The sequence below is a fragment of the Notolabrus celidotus genome, chromosome 19 (genome assembly GCF_009762535.1).
Source record: "Notolabrus celidotus isolate fNotCel1 chromosome 19, fNotCel1.pri, whole genome shotgun sequence".
Classification (NCBI taxonomy): Eukaryota; Metazoa; Chordata; class Actinopteri; order Labriformes; family Labridae; genus Notolabrus; species Notolabrus celidotus.
Genome location: NC_048290.1, coordinates 20,808,807 through 20,828,109, shown reverse-complemented (window position 1 = coordinate 20,828,109; position 19,303 = coordinate 20,808,807).

Below are 19,303 nucleotides of genomic sequence, written 5' to 3'. Positions count from 1 at the left end.
CAGGAAACAGTGAAAACTGGGCACGCAGCTAAGCACAAGAACACAGAGTCTGCATGTCAACAATGTCAAAATGGTTTGCAGAGTGTAGCAAATGTTAGCCAGCGACACTAGCCTTCAGTCCTACTCAACGTGCACATGCCTGTGCTGGTTATTATGACTTTGTTCCAGTAAAACGGTTATATGCCAGTCTAACCAGACAGAGTGTACATACAACTTCATCTCTATTTCCTAAATCAAAAAAGAGACACCGCACTAAGAGATGGCGTCATTGTCTACTTCTAAGTACTAGAGCATTACAGCATTATGGCAGTAGCCATTAACCGGACCAACAGCTTAGACACAACATATGGCCACCATTTAAAGCCTCTGTACAAAACAAAGAACATGCCTATAATGTAAAAATATGAATGATTTGTTTAATCAAGTATATCCAGCAAGGGTTACAACGTTTAATTGTTTAGTTAACTAAACACACACATCTCAACTGTACAGTACTCCAAAAAATCGTATCCCTCCTGACAACAGCTCCTTGCTCAGCTTGGTTTTCACTCCATGCTGCACACACTAAAGTGATTAAGTCAATTAACTAAGTCAATTTCTACCACTGCCTCCAGCAGCACAACCTTTTGTACAATAAAGCAAAATTAATTGTGCCACATCATAATTTTGTGGTCTGACTAAGCAGCGGTTTAATTGTTGCTAGAGAGTGGAAACAATACACTGCCCTCAACATTCATTTTGATCATTTATAGCTGGTATATATCCATCAATGGTATACGGATAGGTGACAAATGAAAGAAAACACCTCCACACTTAACCCCTGTGAACAACCATGAGACATTTTGGAGCATAGTGCTGAACAGTGTTTTCCATCACCAACAATAACACAAGGAAGGATAGTGTTTCATCCCCTCAGCAGAATGCAGAATCAGTGGCAGATCATGGTGGCCCAAAACCTTTCTGAAACACTTGACTTGTCATTCCTGAAAATATCCCCTTCTATAGAGAAAAATTCAATAAACTAAAATCATCGATTTCGTCAAGCTGGGTTTTACATCTGAGGATTTGGTCGTTAACTTTTTCAAAGCAGTAACTTGCCGTCGCTGCCTGAGCCTCCAGAGAGAAACATGCTTATTCCCTCATGCTCTCTTTTCTTCATGAACGATGGTAGAAGAGGGAAGATTGGGTTTTTGCTTTCTGCTGTAGCTTAAGGCCTTCACATTAGTCAACCAAATAATTAACTCAGAGCTGCACAGAGTACCAGAGCATTGTGGGGTATCCATCCTATAATTGAAATTCACTCATAGAGGCTGCATTTACTGCAAATCAATGTTTCACTTCTGACGAACATTTTCATTTTCTGGTGTACACATATTGTACCTCAAGTCCATAAATGATCAAACCCAATGTGCTGCTTGGGGGGTTTGAAGTCAGCAGTAGGATTTTTTTTTTGCCTGCGTTTTCAAATTGAGTTCAAATATTAGGATTCCCGCACATCAAACCAGAAAAATTTATGCAAATATATATTTTCAAGGCAAGACATTTTAAGGAAAAAATGCCTGGCTAACAGCTCAATAGAAGAATTACGTGAGGGAGGTCAGTTTGTTGTGTTTCAGTCCTCGGGAGAATTCAGTCATGAAATACACAAGCAGTGAAAGAGCAAACTAAGCACTCCATTGGCTATTTAGTAATATGACCAAACTGCACTTCAGAGTACAACAGCACACACACAAACAAGAAACCCACAAAGGAAATCAGTTCTCAAAGAGAATAGCAATACTCATAACCTGATCGTCTTTGCCTTGTTCCAGTCGTGGTGTGTACTCGGAGGAATTAGTTTTAAAGCAAGCATTTCTTTAAAATGTCCATTAAGCAGTGAATGAAATATTTGCAAATGCCATGAAGTGACGCTTGAAGCTGCAAACTAATCAAGGTTTTATGAAATGAAATGTCATATACAAATTGAAAAGTTGAAGCAAATGACGCTCATTACCTCGGTAGTTTGAAACAGGCATCAATTAGTGTGTAAGTCAAGTCTCTACAAAAGTGCACATCAGTTTACTTGCAGCAAACTTTCAAAGACAACATTTCATTTATTTAAATTAACTCTGACTGCTAGCATGAATTCTCAATCACACTTTCTTCACACAATGGTATGATCAAACATTACACACACTTTGTACTGTACAGTCCAGCTCATTTCTGTAGATGGGTTTGTTTGTAGTGCATGCATGGAAGGAATTTCAGTGATTAAAAACAGAGCAGCTAAGAATGACTCAGCTGCAGAGGCTTTGAACAGAACTAAACAGACTTTAAAGGAAATATTATGGTTTATTATAATTACAATTAATAATCAAAGTAAAATGCATGCACACATATCAATCATAGGTCATAATATTGTTACAGATGGCTGATTTAACAAAAGCCAAAATGGTTCAATGAAGAGCCATGTAGGAGCCAAAGAGCCGGCTCTCTTTGCTGAGCTGAGCCAAATGATCTGGATCACTAAAAAGAGCCTGAATACCCGTCACTGCTTCACAGTCAGCTTTTCCAGCTCAGCCCAGCTCTCTTCAGATAAGAGAGGAGATCACAAAGAGAGAGAAAAATAACATTTTTGAGCAGAATAACCACAAATGTTGAAACCTTGGTCTAAAATAAAGTTTGCTACTGCAGTATCTCATTCCCTGAGAACCTTAAAACTAAAAAAACACCCTACCTTTTCTGTCTGTAAATATAACTTCTATTTTTTATTTTTTTTGCATGTGTCGTGCAATCAGTTTTAGTGTTCTTCCTACATTTATATATTTATCACACAGAAACAGAAGCTCTTAAAATGTAGTCCTGACTCATCCGTCTTTTGAGAAATCCCTGTTCATTTTGAAAAATGCAAATGTATGTATTATGAGATGTAACTATTAAAGATACTGTGTTAATGTTAATATGATGTATGAACAGCTTTTTTTTTTGTATCAATCCTCTAGCTGTAAGCAAGCACTGAGTTCTTCCTCTGCTCCGTTCACACTGTGTGACGCAGAGCAGCTTCCTGAGATGGTATTCAGATATACAGCTTCACTCTGCTCTTTGACTCTGAGTGGGCTGACTTCATTGACTGATAAAGCTCTTGTCTAACATATGAACAGGCTTCCAATTATACTAATGGTATTTGTACTGCAGCACAAGACAGCCTCAACCTAGAAGAGATGATAGGAGGTAATGTCACAGTCATCTCTTTTAATCCTCTGCAATTTGTTTTATTTGGACTTTTATATCACTTTGACATCAGAGATTATGGGGTGGGACAAACACACTTTTCTTTTCTGTGGCTGCCAAGCAGAGTTTTGACAACATTGAGAGCAAACAAAGAAACGGTAATGAGTGTGATTGAGTGTAGCCCGAGCAGGGTACTTCAGCAGCTGATTTCAAAAGGGGAACACTCATAGCATCCACACGACAAAACAACAATTCACACTGACAGGTAACATTTTTGTTTTTCAGTACTTGTATGTGGTGTGAATTTTTCAGCTTTGTATTCACTGGCGTTAAGGCTTTTTTTAAAGTTCAATCTGTAGCTGTCAGCCAAGCTCTGACTGGTTGTTTTTGAAGTTGTATTTTCATTGAAGATGTTTATTGCAATTTTTTCTAAGCTTTCTGTAGAAGAAGTGACACACTGACAGCTTGATATGTGCTTCACACAAAAGGGGTGGGTTAAACTGAAGGTATGGAGCAAAATATAGTCTCTGTAATCTTTGGTATTCTGTTGAACCTTCACTCAAATGTTGCATGTTGTGGTTGCTTGAAAGACCAGGCTAAGGGTTTATTTATGTAATTATCTTTACATTTAAAACAAATTATGATTTAAAGCTTGTATGCACCATCAAACTATGATCTGTGACATATAACATTATCCTACGTATAATCAGTCAGTATAATCAGTGTTTGACTTTGTGACAGCTGTGGTTTCTGTAAAAACAGCAGCTATGTTGAACAGCAAACACTTCTTATGCAGCAGAAATACAACAGCACTGGGTTGCAGCAGCTATGTATAAGTTCATGATGCCTAGTTTTACGTAATTTGTAACTGAGGAAAGATTTTAAGCTCTAATTACATTTAAAAAGTACGTCTACAAACGTTGGGAGTTACACCAGCTGAGATAGTTACATCTTAAATCTTACACCGTGCTCTGAGTAGGTGTGAAGTCCTCTGTAAAACACTGATGGAACAGATGGAACACGAGTCAGACTGTAAAATTAAAATACACAACAAATATATAATACAGATTTAAGTTCTTATTGTACTGATTTATGTTCAAGTGTTCATTCCTCTGGTGTTTACATGAGTTATTTGTTATTAAACAGGTGACTGATTGACAACTTTGTCGACAAATGCGGGCTACTGTAGCATTGTTTTCCGGAATAGCTGAGTAGAGGAGGAACAGAGAGAAAATATAATAAACAGAAACACAAGAGTAATTTAACTTTTTAAAGCCATGCGTGTTTGTTTCAAACCAAGCGGCAACCTCCGGCAGCGAGACTTGAAGTCAATGCAGAAGTGTTAAAAACTGCAGTTCATCGAGTGTCCGCTCGAGGCTGGCTCTGGAAGTACCGGAAACCTCATACACACAAATTCAAAAAAGCAGATCTTTACAGCCTGGTACAAGAGATGAGTGTAGTCTGGATAGCTAATTTCTCTATCGGGACACACTGTACGGGGGATGAATTTTTTTTTTGCTGTGGACTGTACCATTTGAAGTTAATCGATAAGTTGGATGTACATGTATGTATTGTTTAGCAGAAGGGCTGTGTGGTCGCTGTGAAAAACATGCCACCAGTGCAATATGTGAGCACCCATTGAATCTTCACATCTAATAGAGGATCATAGAGGTCAAAGGTCATCCATTTAATATACAGTCATTGAACAAAACACACAGACTGTATATTTAATGGACGTAGTATCCATGATGTCACCCATCTGTCCTTAAAGCCAATCGGGGGGTGCCATATTGGAAATGCAGCAACTGTTCCAATACTTTTCAAATTCAGCCAAACAAAGAGAAGTGAAAAAGTTTTTCATTAGGCCATTAGTGATATGATTCTGAGCAGCACAAGTATTTTTCTGTTCTGATCCATTACAGCCTGAAAATTGTTATGAATTGATTTGTTGATGCTTTTTATGGACAATAACAGTCAGCACAAATATCACAGAAAATACATTGCATTTGAAATTGCCTTCATAACAAGAAGCAGTGGTGCACCAGTTGACACTTCTAATGTGAAACAGCAGCAGACAGATTAGATTTTGGTTAGCAACAGTCTGCAGGGGAGGAAACAAGACACATCAAGCTTCTGTAAAGTCACACAGACTCGCATTGCTTCCTGTTCATCCTTGCTCTGCGTGAAGGCAATTTGATTACAAGTTAACAAGAGATACATTACTCAATAGAAAAGGCTGTTTGTGAAAGAGGCTAACCAGAAATAGTTTTGGTTGCATGGAGACATTAAGCCTTGAAAGGAAAGTTCTGGAAGTTATTTTGTCAGTCAAATCCTCCATTTAATTTCAAGTTCATTACTTCAATGTGTGATAATTAAAGTATTCTTCAGTTATTGTACCTGAAGGCCAGAACTGCAGCTCAATACAAGGGAACAACCTGTACCCTCTGAGTTTATTGGCAGAAAATGAAGTGGCTTGCGTTGTGAGAGTGAAACTGTGAGGTTGTGTATAAATAGAACAGTCAGATATATACAGGTGTCACCTCAACAAGTACAGTTGATTTGTCAGTCAGGAATCACAAATCATACATCCAAACATTGCCATGCAGTAAGCAAAAGAAAAATGAAACATCTGAATATCTTGAGGGGTAACTACAGCGTAGAAATTAAACCTGAATTACATGCATGGCCAGTTTGTAGCTGCGGTGCTGTAACACTTCCATAATGTGCTCCAGTACTGAAGCATTCATTTTTCATTTAACCTTGCAGATATTATTATTTTTGTTATTTCCATCTTCAAGTGGACACCAGCAGGTATTTTCTTTTTGCACAGCTGAGAGAACAAGGATGGCAATTAGCGCTTGATGCTGAGGACAAGCTGCAACTATTATCTCCTACCAAGTGTAAAATTAGTGTGATTATCAGAAATATTACCGTCGAAATATGGTGGGACGTGAATAATGTAAAGATTGAAAGCTAAATGGGAGTTTTTCAATCAGTCTATCAGCATATCCAGCATTGAGTCAGAGAGGCGAGAATTCACAACATGTCAGTGAAGTTAATTACCTCAGCGAATGCCTCCCAGCAGAGTATGGAATAATAGCATCAGGGGAGAGAGACTTTTACTCTGCTGTATTGGTTTTATTCTACAGCCGAATCTTTTCTTAACCCCTATTTCACTTTAATTAGGCGTTTGCCTGAGAGACTTATTATTTGAAAAAAACATCTGTGTTCTTGTTATCCCTCGGGCAATGACCTTGCAGTAAGTGTTTCTTATTCTTTCTCTGATTACCAAGCATGTTCATGCAGAAGTGATGACCTTATTACAGCAGCTGCTTAAACGGCATTAAATGGTAGAAATACGACAGCTGAACCCAATTTGCACCTGTTGACTTTATCAGACGTTTTTTAAAGGTTTGTCCTCTTAACATGTTATTATGATAGTTACATGATAGTTGAAAGTCAAACTTTTCAAATTAGACTAAAATCATGCTATTAAAACATAAGACACCACAGATTCATAGGTACATTTTATGTATTTGTGTGAACCGATTGCTTTTGTAAATTAATGATGATTTTGCTTATTTGTCTTTTTTTCTGTACATATTGATTATGGGTCTTTATGAAATTCAAATCATGTTTTTGTTTTTATTTTCTAATATTAAGATTCATATTTAAATGTCTCATTGTGTAGTTAGCTCTTGATTGGGAAACCACTGAAGTTGATATGATTTGTACAGTTTGTTAAAATCCTTGTATCTTCATGTCTTTTAGAATAAATAATCCTCATCCTGGGTATGCATTGTTAAAAAAAAAGGAATATGAGATTGTAAAGCATATACAGTATATATACCTATAGACATTTATATTTGAAGATGACATACATTTTTCGTACTCAGCCTATCAAGGCAACACTGTATTGAACATGTTGTTTGATTATTAAATAAATCTGAACAACTTTATTTGTGCTGTGCATTATATTTTTTTTCTCCATTTTATGTAAGGGATAATGTATGGTTAGCAGGTTGTTATGGGAAAAATAATCCCAACAAGGTGAGACAAGACCCCGAATCGAAGCGGAGGCCAGGGTGTTCAAGACATTTTAGCCACATTGCTTACCAATAAGATGCTAACGGCAGGTAACAGTTTTACCTCACCTTACGGTCTATGGTGTCAACAAGCAGAAGTTGAATGTGCCGGAACTCTTTTACGTAGATTGCTTTGACATGACGTGTGATCAGTTTGCCTCTGGTGTTGCTCATTTTAGTGAAAGTTATTAACTGTTAAGGGGTTTTGACCAATCAGAATCAAGCACCTTACACAACCGGAAGATCAGTAAGAGAGCTAGGTAACAATAACATATAATATTATGTAATCATTTAATATCTTGAACACATCAGTAATAATATTAATTTTAACACTAGCAATTTTACAGATTTCTGTTTCATTTGTGTATGATTTCGTACTTGTTTAAATGAAGCAGTTACAAGACATTGGTCTGGAATAAGCAGGGCTTTTACTTCCCATTCAGTGTGTATGCAGTCGGAGAAAGACTTGCAGGAATGCACAATTCAGTCCTGTTTTCCACAACATGTACGTAAATGTACAATGACAGCATTAGCTGCTGGGCACCTTTTGCACAGTTTTTAACAGCCAAACAAAAACCAATTGAGAGTATTTTTGCACAAAGGAACGAATGAAAATCTACACAAGTGTGGCATATTTAACTATGTATCCCATGTTTAAAAGCTCTTTTATATATCTTGTAAGTAGCCTAATACTGTAGCCATTGTTGGCCTCTGCCAACCATTCAGGGATTCAAAACAAAAAAAAACCATTTTGACAGTAAAAATGTTCAACATAAAACAAACCACAGAGGAGCTCCCTACATTAACCCCTGATTAAAACTGTGTTTTCTCTATTTGGAAAAAATCTGATTCATTTTCTTTTGGAAAATTTCAGATATTTGGCAACAGATATGACCTTACTGTGGCTGCTTTCACATATGGATGGCCTCCAGTCAAGTACATTGTATGCTTGTACAAATTTTCCAGCTATCACCGCGTGATACTCCTGAGTGCAACAAACTCCAAAGGTGAAAACCTCTGACAAGATACAGAAAAATGTAGGTTTGGGTCTGGTGTCTTACCAAGCCTGACAAACCGTAACACATGGGACAGGATTAAAACATCATCCTGCTACCAGTGTGCAGCAGTAGCTACCCCAGAGCTCTGGTTATATTTGGTTTGATACTATCACTAGTTCCAATAATAACCAGGTACTCATTGCAGTTGCAGGAGTTGTCACTAAAGCCATTTAAACCAGCAAATACAAGCTGAGGAGGAAATCCATATCCAATCCAGTTCAACATATCAAACCATTTAAGCTACATTTTTATTGCACTGCTCTGTAAAGCAGTTGGTGGTGTTGAATCACCTGCTGTGTTAATGCATGTTCCTCATCCCTGAAGTGTTTCAAGTTGTGTTGAGCTCTAATGGTTTATAGCTCTGGCTATAAGTAATCAAACCTGACTCATGAGAAACGCAGGCATGTAGTGGATTATTTTTATCCCATACTATACTTTTGCCGAAGTAAATAAAAACGCTTACATGAGAGGTCCAGACATGACAAGGGCAAAGAACACTGATGTTTGCTATCAACATAAAAGCTGACTACACACAGAGAGTGGAATTCTTAAATGGACATAAACATACATTAGAAATAAAAGCTGTGAATGGTCCTGTGTACAAGCAGATCAATGAATAGGGATTATCAGGGATTAGAAGAAACCATGAAACATCAAAACTTTATGTTTATGAATCTAATTTAAGATGTTTTGAGGATCTACAGGAATCCAGTTAGAGCTCAATTCCCTGGCTAGTGTACAGCTAGATTTTCAGAGGAAGATGGGAACTGTTGCAAGAGGGACACCTAACCTTGCAATGCGGCTATGCTAGCAGTACCTGGCTGAACTGCTCTTTCTTCCAGTGTGTAAACCAAGCCACATTGAGGATGAAAGCTAGTTACTGTAAAGGTTTGGCAATGCATGAAAAGTCACTAGCACTCAAGCAGAGTCAAATAGCATTGAAAAAAAGCAAACTGAAGGTCTATTTAAAAGAGCTTGACATTGCTGTAACTCAGGTGCTTACAGGAAAAGATCCACAGATGGATTTTGATTTACTAGTAGCCTCAATCTACAGACAGGAAGCTCTCGTGATGCATAAGTATGAACTCCCGTTTGTCAAGTTTTTAGCATCAAAAAAATAATTATATACAAATTATTTGACACAACAACAATAAAATGTATTCTTCTTCATCTTCACGTTGTCACTTACTTAAAGCGAAAACAAGTATGTAACTAGTTTGTCCATTTTGTGTTACGATAGAAACATGGCGGTGCAAGATGGTGGCCTCCAAGGAATGGGACTTGCTCCTATGTATATATAAAAGAGTAATTCTAAGTAACCAGAAACAACATTAGTGTTTAATCTCTTGAACATAAAAACAATCTAAACATACTTACAAATATTATACTTCTTTTATACAATCTTTTCTGCCAAGTGCCACACACTACTAGACAATGAACATTATTAGAGGACAAGGGGGCTGCTGTTTCATGCAGGATATGGGATACTGTTGTATAAAAGTTTGTTAGTATTTGTGCAGCTGTTGAACGCAATTATTGTGCCATAATATCTAATAAGAATTAAATATTGAGTTTTACTTGTGCAGACAGTTACTAAAGTCATGATATACTGGCTACTGGTCATGCAGTAGCTGCATGATCAGTAGCCAGTTTTATGTTTTTCATAATGCAACAGTTTTTATGTTGCTTTCATAATACACCAAGCTGTTACAACCTACCCTGCCTACCCTGTTGCTGACCTCACGGTTTGTTGCTGCTATTTAGGAAGGATGTAGGAGCTCACTGGCAAAGAAATTAATCATCAAAGTTTATTTTCAATGCATATGATGAGAAAGTGAAGGAGCACTTTGCAGTTCCTTTTCTGTTTATGAGGAAGCCTCACAAAATAACTAATGGCATCAAAGATTATGGGTTTCATTTTTGTCAGCAACACATGACTAAGCTCCTTCTGTATCTGCAATGCTCCATCTCTTTTCGATCGTGAGTATGGCTATGTTGTATTTTCATGCATCATCATTGACAATGCACTGAATACATCATGCTGTGGTCAAAAAATAAGTCCGGTTCTCAGTGATGAGATATGCTATTCAAAGCCCATCACAGACATTTGTCATTACAGTGACGAATAACATGCTTTGCTATAGGCAAATCTCAATTGACAGTTTTCTGTGGAACCACACAAAAACTCCTTGCTGTTTTGAAATGACAGCCAAGCTCATGCAGACTTTCAAATACGTCACAAATTGAAAAGACAAATTATGAAAAGTATTATTTAGCCTATAATTTTCACATCAGAATTTTGAAGTCACAAGTTTTTTATGACGGACTCCCTCTTCAAACACACAAGAATAAAACAAAACAAACAAGAACAAATTGAATTGCTCATAAAATCCTACACTATCAGGGGAGTTGAGTGGGCATTTTTCACACTTCCTCAGTAATTAAAGCAGTTAACACAGCAAATGTGTGTTTGTAATTATAGCACTGTCAGATCAGAACTATAGAGAGCAGTGACTGGATGCTGTTTCTTCTATCAGGAAAAAAACAAACAATGAAGTCAAAAGTAAGTAATCCTAATAAAGACCGCACATTACTGAGCTAAATCCGTCTAAGTACTTGGCTGAACACAAGAGAGACAAAAGTACTTGAAATTGTTTTCATAGAAGCATGCTGTAGTTGAGCCTACCATGATTTACTAAGGCCTCATGATTAGTTCGGCACATTGTTACCAGGAATAGGCATGTTTTGGAAGTCACTAATTTCCTTGTTGTTGAAACAGTGATCTGCATTTCAAAATTCAAAATTAGAAAAAAATCCTTAAATTTAGCTAAATATATTTGAAGTCTACAAGTATAGGATGTCTAATTGGTTTGCCAAGTGTGGCTAACATTAGCCAGGCTAGCAACACCAGCCTTTGTTCATCCTTGCGGGTTAACATCTACATTCCTGTGATGGTTTCACATTGATCAGGTTATGTGGTTATATAGCAGTCTAACCAGACACAGCCTGCATACAACTTTATATCCATTCTCTACATTAAAATACTTACAAACCATGCCATTCTATGAGATGTCATCTGTGCTTGTTTACATCCAGGTAGTAGAACATTGTAATATTTAGATGGTAGCCAACAACCTGAGCTACACTGGCTGATGGCTTAACCACAGCTCAGACACAACATAGCTGCATTTAATTCCTACAATAATAAAAATATTTAAAATTAATTTAAATCAAGAGTAATTCTGGTTCTGACTTGCACATGATAACAGTTTTTAATCTTTTAGTCCACTTAACATGCACATCACTAACCAGGGCCACTTGAGTGTATGTAGGCATGACAGATCTTGGGCCCTATCTCAAACCTAGTACATTGTAAAGGTAAAGGTAAACATACTTTATTAATCCCCATGGGGGAAATTACATTTTTTGTGCCTTGCTCAAGGGAACCTCTGCAAACTTTGTCCAGACTGGGACTTTAAACAGTGACCCTCTGGTTCCCAAGCCAAGTCCCTATGATCTGAGCTACTGCCGTCCTGTCCCGTGGCGCAGCTCAAATGTCATTACTATCTTTTGTGGTCAGCCCCATTGTTTGCTTATCTTGAGACAATAAAAAAGCCACTGTGCCATTTAAAAACAAAAAACCTAGTATTGGAGTGCTTGTTTGGCTTAATTGATAAAGCATGCTCCCCATGTATATTCCTTGATACACTGGTCACTACAATTCCTACTGTCATGTCTTGCTACATGTCATCCAACACTAGCTCTCCACATTTCCTGTCTTTCTCTAACTGTCCTTTCCAATAAAGGCAAAAAGTCTAAAAACAAAACCCAGTATCAGGTCAGTGGGGCAGTATCTTCCTCAATTTTCAAAAGCGTATGAGTAAGACAGTGAGATGTGCATTTACAGACAAGCTCACACTACTTCTACTTTGCCTGTCAAACAAACACGACTGCACAGCAGGACCACCCCTGTTTAATACCATTGTTTTTTTTTTTTACAAAATCTGTCAAAAACTTCACAAGTATCACCAACAATGAGAGCAACAAGTTTGAATACATGCAAAATAATACAGCCATGTGACCCAGCAGCAATACAAGTTAATAAAGATTAGAGGTCAGGCTTTGTTTGATGATAAGCACACAGGAGAATAGCTAGTAATAGGTTCTGATCTACAATGTCGATGAGTTAGAAGTTGAAAACAGTCAAAGAAATAACACTGCTGAACCTTGTGTCAATGCACACCTTCATTTTGAATGTGAAGAGGCACTTATCTTTTTTACTGCAGTGGAATCACTGAGGTGGGTATAACTTTAATCTGCTCATAACACTTTATTTTCTGTGTGTGCATTGGGAGAATGAAGGATAAGGGTTTCATGAGACAGTTTGACCTGGTTTACTTAAGAATAATGTCTGAAATCTACTTTTCAAATAAAGATGCAGACAGGCAGACTTCAACTGCATCAGTTTCCTGGTACAGGCTGTCTATGACACCTTACTAAGCCTGACAAACCTTACCACGTGGGACAAGATTAAAGCACCATCCTGCCCCCAGTTTGCACAAGTAGCTACCACAGGGCTCTGGTTAGACACTATTGCTAGTGTCACTACAGCCATTTAAACCAGAAAATTCTAGCTGAGGAGGAAATCCATCTCTATATTTGCAGCTGGAGAAAAGCCCCTTCCACATCCTTTGACAAGAGTCTGCCTAGTTTGTGCAACCCCACACTGCCAGCTGAGATCTAGGAAAACAACTGAAGCTTCCTGATAAAATCATATAAACAGCTCCAGGCCAAACATGGTCATCTTTTCAATTTCCCCACAGCAGATGTTCATGCCACTGTAAGCTGACAGTGCCATGAGAAGAACACATGAAGAAGGCTCATGAGCGGAAGCTTCCCAAAAATCAGGGGCTCATGGACTATTGCAGAAATAAGGGATAATGTATAGTAAGTGGGTGGTTATGTGGACTGGAATCTGAACAGGGTGAGCACGACCCTGCCATGAAGCAAATTAACATCAAATTTAATATTTTCATTCTCAGTGAAGTCTAAAGAATAACCGTTTTTTCTGTTGTAGACATATTATACTCCACATTTTACTGATGCATAAAATGGCCCCAGCATCTGATTAATATAACCTCACTACTTTCAGTCTGTTGCCCCCTTCTTTTCACTCAACCAACCCTTGAACACTGCCAAACCCCATATTGTGTTCTGTGGTCTGATTTGTCTGTCATCTTCAATTTGGTGGCCATTTCTTTATTGAGCTTCTTTTCCTCCCGTCTTTCCTGCTTTTTAATAGTGACTCAATCTCAAAACTAAAGTTTGTGCTCTCCAAATATATTAAGTGTAATTTATATAAATTTCATATTGAAAATATCCAAGATGTCTTCTGATACTGTTGAAAGCCAACATTTTTGCCACAGTGTCAACAGGCAGTGGAGGAATCATAGAGCGTATGTGTCTAGTGTCAAAATTAACAGGGGGCATGTGCAAAAATGTAAAAATGTCCTCTAAAAACTGCAATTAAGAGCCAAATTAAGATTTTCTGCCAATAAACGCCTACATATTTAACAGATTAAGCCAATACCCTATGACGCTGCATGAACTGTTACTAGTTGCTGACACGGACCAATACCTTGTTCCTGATGTTTTGTCTGAGTTCACAGTAAAAAATGACCTACATTTTCAGACGATTTTTAAAAAACTTCAGTATTTTCATCCATTATCAGACAAAGCTAAAGTAAAACTGGTACTTTAAATACAGCACAGTGAAAGATAAGGTTCTCCTGAATAAAATGATGTATGGCACTTGATGCTGAGTGCTTCAATAGGTTAGAAAAACAAGATAAATACAGGAGAGTCTGGCGCCCCCCAAAATGGTCTAGGTCTTTAAAGGTTAAAAAGCTTCTAAAACTCTCTCCCCTCATGCTGCAACTGAGAGGGTACCTACAATCTAAGTCTAGTAACGTCCATTGACAAGATTAGGCATGTGGGATCAGATTGTCAACTTAACCGTTGTTATGGGGATCAGAGCCAAGTATGTAATACAGCCATGCAGGTGAAAAGCCAAGCTTTGTTTGCTGGCTAGAACCCCAATGAAGTGTGCTGCTTTTGGAGGACACTCACTCTGCGAAGCTGTCCGGGGCGAGGAATCACTGGCAGTAAAGGTGGGCATTACTTTCCATCATGGATGCTGCAGAGAAAGCCACAAAGTGGCTTTGGATAAAGAGGGGAGACTGGTAACTTGTTGCTGCTTGAATGCAAACAGGGACAAGTTCATACTGGCCTGTCATCCCTTACTGGGTAAATGGTGTTAAAGCTAAAAGTGCTCTCTTCCAACCTGGTGGGCAGCAGGTAAGAGTCATAACCCAGGCTCATTGTGCTGGACGAAGAGGGTGCCCACACTTTTAATATGATTAAAACACTGATTTATATTAATGAATAAACCACCTTATAAATGAATCTGCATCCTGTAAATCAGCGGCGATTGCAATGCTGAAGGTGTGTGTGGTGTTGTGGAGGCAAAACAAAGAGAACTAACAAAAAGGTATAAGACTGACTAAAAAGAGCATGAGATTACCAAACTTAGACAGTCAAGGCCCAGATGTTAGACATCAAACTAATTGTCCCACCCCTCTCTCACACACAGTAATAGTCAATTAAAGGACAGGGTCGGACGGCAGGAGGAGCAATGACACAGTCAGGATGTGCATCAGGTAAGTTTAAGACACAAATCAGAAGTTTAAAGGTACAGTGTATAGAAATGGGAATATTTAGCGACCTTCCTCTCCTGTCAGTGAAGCAGTGGCGGCATTTGAAAACAAGAAGCTCCTGTGATGCATCATAATTATGATCCTCCATTTTTCAAGTTTTACCCATCATCAATGCCTATCAATGCAAATGATTTTACAAGCAACAACCACTCATTTCTTCTCTGCCTAACAACTGGTGCATTTTAGCAACCACTCACTAAATACAGACACAAAAATGAAATAATTATTGGCTCTGTATGACAGACAGTTTAAAACATGGACATAGAGTCAGTAGCATCACTGACTGATTTCAGAAGATGCTTTACAAGGAGACACAACACGCCCACCTGTCAGTCAAATCAACCATGTCCTAATTATGCCTAATCATGCTTATCTCTGAGCCTTAATATAATTAGATCTGATGAGTTACAAAAACTTCCCCATCAGCACTACAGTAGTCATGAATACAGATCAAGGTACGAGAGATTTAACGTGCTTTTTATACTAGTGGGATGGAAATGCTGTAGACTTTTGTAGGGCTCCTGCAGTTTAAGGATCTGAGAGTTTGTGCTCTGATGTAGTTATTCTTATTAGGAATATTTGGAATAAGACCGCACACACACACACATAACAGCACACTACACTCACTGTACACTAGCTGCATCTCATCAGGACTGACATCGTAGTAACATTCAGAAACAACAGCCCTGTAACTTGTAAGAATTTCACCTGTATCTGAAAGCACAGGATTTACAGATTTAGAATTTCAAATATAAGTTTCATCAAAGCATGTAAACAAAAAAACATGCTATTGAACACAAACAAATGACATGTGTGACACGAAATGCTTCCTGAGTCTGGCCTAGATTACAATAACACTACCGGTAACACCTGCTGAGAGGTGTCATGGTGCTTGTCTTTGACAGTGGACTCTTTTTGCTTCTCTTCTCTGAAATGATCCCCCTGCTGCTCCTCTGTTTGTTGTGTTTGGTTACTCTTTGGTTACTTTTCTATCCCTCATCATACGGTACTTAAGAAATAGATGGATTTTGCATGAAACATTAAAGGTGATATCTTAAATTGTCTGGAAAAGGAAGGCTTGATTTTATTATTTTTTTACTTACCTTTCCAACATTTTTCTCTTTCCTTCCTTTATTATCCCTTACATTTCCTTTTTCATTCAACTCCACCTCTTCTGATTTGATTATACAGTTGATGTCTCAATCTCAACCTCTGCTGCTATGATATAACATGACTAGGTGGGGGAACAGTGATTACTACAGCTGCTGTACAATATAGGTAGCCAGTTGACAATTCTGTGAGTGTGTAACCCTTTATTTGGAGGAGCTGTTGAAACATGAAGTGGGCTGAGGTTGACAGGCCTGTCTGGCATTTGCTTGAAATTCCCTGTAGGCACTTTGATATTCTCTCCATTCACAAGTTCTGTTTTTGTCAACACCAACTTCTGTAGAATATGTCCCTCATTAGCAGCTGAATGTTGTAATATGTTCACCAGCCGGTCTCTTATTGTGCCTGTCTGCTGACCTTTTTCTCTGAAGTTTTGCCTTTGTCTTGTGAAATATGACATACTTTCACCTTTTGGGGGCCTTTAAAGGTCTCTAAGAAAATACATTTGTTAGTTGAACATGCTCACATTAAGACATAACCTTTGACATAACATTTTTGTTCAAAAAGCTTTTGAATCAATGCCTCCCAGTGCTTTGTGATAACATGCAAAAAGGCTAACACCCTTCATCCAACCCCCTGTGCATTTAAAACCAGCAACAAGCCACAAACAAACATTGCTTTTCCCCTGTTGTCATGATATTTCAGTCCAAGTTTCAGAATAATTCAACAAAGAAGCTTTGATGTGCATTTGTATACGCAAATACATCCCTTTTTCAGTCAACATGAGCCCCACTGTGTGTTTAAGTCTGTGGAGTGGAGATAAATTGCCATGTGTGGGTGTTTTTCAATATTCAAAGGTTTCAATAATCCTCTGGTCCATTTCCAGTTTAAGGTGTTTCTGTGATCCCCAGTGACTTGTCACTCCCATGACGGTGTGCCCTCAATCAGATGAGATGGATGCTGCCTGCAGCTGCTCATTTCCTTCAGAGCAGCTGCACAACATCACACGTTCACACAATCTCCATATTACACCTGTTGATTCACTCTATCTCTCAGATTTTGCAAAATACCTCCGACAGCCGATGAGGACTGTGAGTGAAGAGATTGTCCCTGATGTGTAGTATGACCTTGTCTGTGATATCCATACTGTGTAATGAAATGGAAAGTGTTGGTTGCCAGCGGCTTCATGCAGCGGCATACCTGAACTTTTGCAGAAAATAATGAATTGAACTCAGCGATGCAAAATGTGACAGAAAAATGACAGTGCAGCGCTGACAAGTTGAGCTGTCATACACACACTAACATTAGACTAAATGTTCTGTATGCACAAAGGCAGAGCTTGTTTTGCTTCCTCAAACTTATAATTACTAGTCTAGGAATGAAAGGCATCATTTTCAACACTCCCTATGATTTACATTCAACTTTTCAAATGCATAGCCCAAGGCCCAAATACAGATTATGATGATTACTGTGTAAATTGTCTGTTTTCACCTCTAAATACAGCTGTCAGTGGGCTGCTTCACACTCTGAATGTTCTCTGTTTCAGGCAAATAGATTACGCCATTAGTCAAATTGATTACAAATGGGTTAGTGGGGTCGACCGTGTTGGCTAAACAACAAATTAGATACAAACTGAATGCAATCCGTCTGATGTCCTGAGGGCTATTGAGTTTAATTTGTGTTTCATACACTGTATTTTATTTGACTTAATTCATCACTGTTAACTTCTATCGATTTTCAAATTTCCTTACTCTGGTGCATGGCTTTGACATTTACCTGTGGTCATTAATAACTGTTACCATTACCGCTCAATGGTGTTCAAAGCTAGCTGACATGAAAGACTGACTGTTCTCATCTGTGTTCCCTGAAACTGTCCATCATTTTCAGCTGTTCATCTCTCCAAGACCTGAGAATGTCAATTGTTTCAAAGATTTGGACCGCTCCATAACTTCTGTCAAACCGAAAAGACCACAGATGCTAGACTGCATTACATGATAGCTTAGGACAGCAGGTGACCACCAGACTCTGGGACACGCAGTTTTAAAGACAATGACCTCATTTTGGAACAAAAAGGAAATCGTAAGCAAATAGCTGCGGCTAGCGAATGTACCAGGTAAAATTCTCCTTTGGAACACTATAAAATGTCTAATAGTCTACGTTTTTTCATAGTTGTCCTCATCTGCTCTGAAACTGGCACTGCTCTGCTGGTTGAAACAGGGACAAAAGCCATTTGGCACGGCTGACAGATAATTCATAAGGTGTAGTGCTACAGGATTAAAGCAGGAACCACTAATGAAATTGAGCATGACTTCTTCAAGGCTATTTTCAAGAATGTCCTTGAACAATCATAGTCACAATTATGACGTAATGCAGAGACAGCCCAGCCTGTGGGCTCATCAGTGCCTCTTTCAAAAGCACTCCCCTTATGCAACCAGTACTGCTATGAAGACAAAATGGTGAAGAGAATAACCTGCAATGACGTATTTTACTGTAAACTGATGATCTCAGGGTTGATGCCAGCTGTAATACATCAACACAAATCACTTTATGACATATTTCCATCATGAAATTTGTGTGTTGTTGTTTTTTAAAGAACAGTTGCAATGAAAGCTGGGATGTTTTGAGGTTATGTGTAACACATGTCACATTGATTTGAACATGTGTTCATTTAAAGCCAGCTATGGGCTGAGTAGGATATTAGTCTCCTGACATCTATCCCAAATATCTGTAACAAGATGCCTAATTAAATAGCTTAAAATGTAAACTGACACCCTTTTACGATGGTTATACTTTGGCAAAAATGCAAAGTTCTGTCGTCATTATGCTTTTATACTTATACATACTTCTGCACTGTGATACAAACCTTTGTTGGTGTGATCATGCATTGCAATAAGGAATCGAGAAACTTAGACATGAGCACTGACACAGCAATGGTCTGTCTTGGCAGCTCCTATGTTATACATTGATATTGTTTTATCCCTTCTGATATCAGCTCAGGGACAGAACGACTCGCCTCGCAACTTCACTTCCATTATCCATCGCAGACAAGACTTATTCATATGTCAAG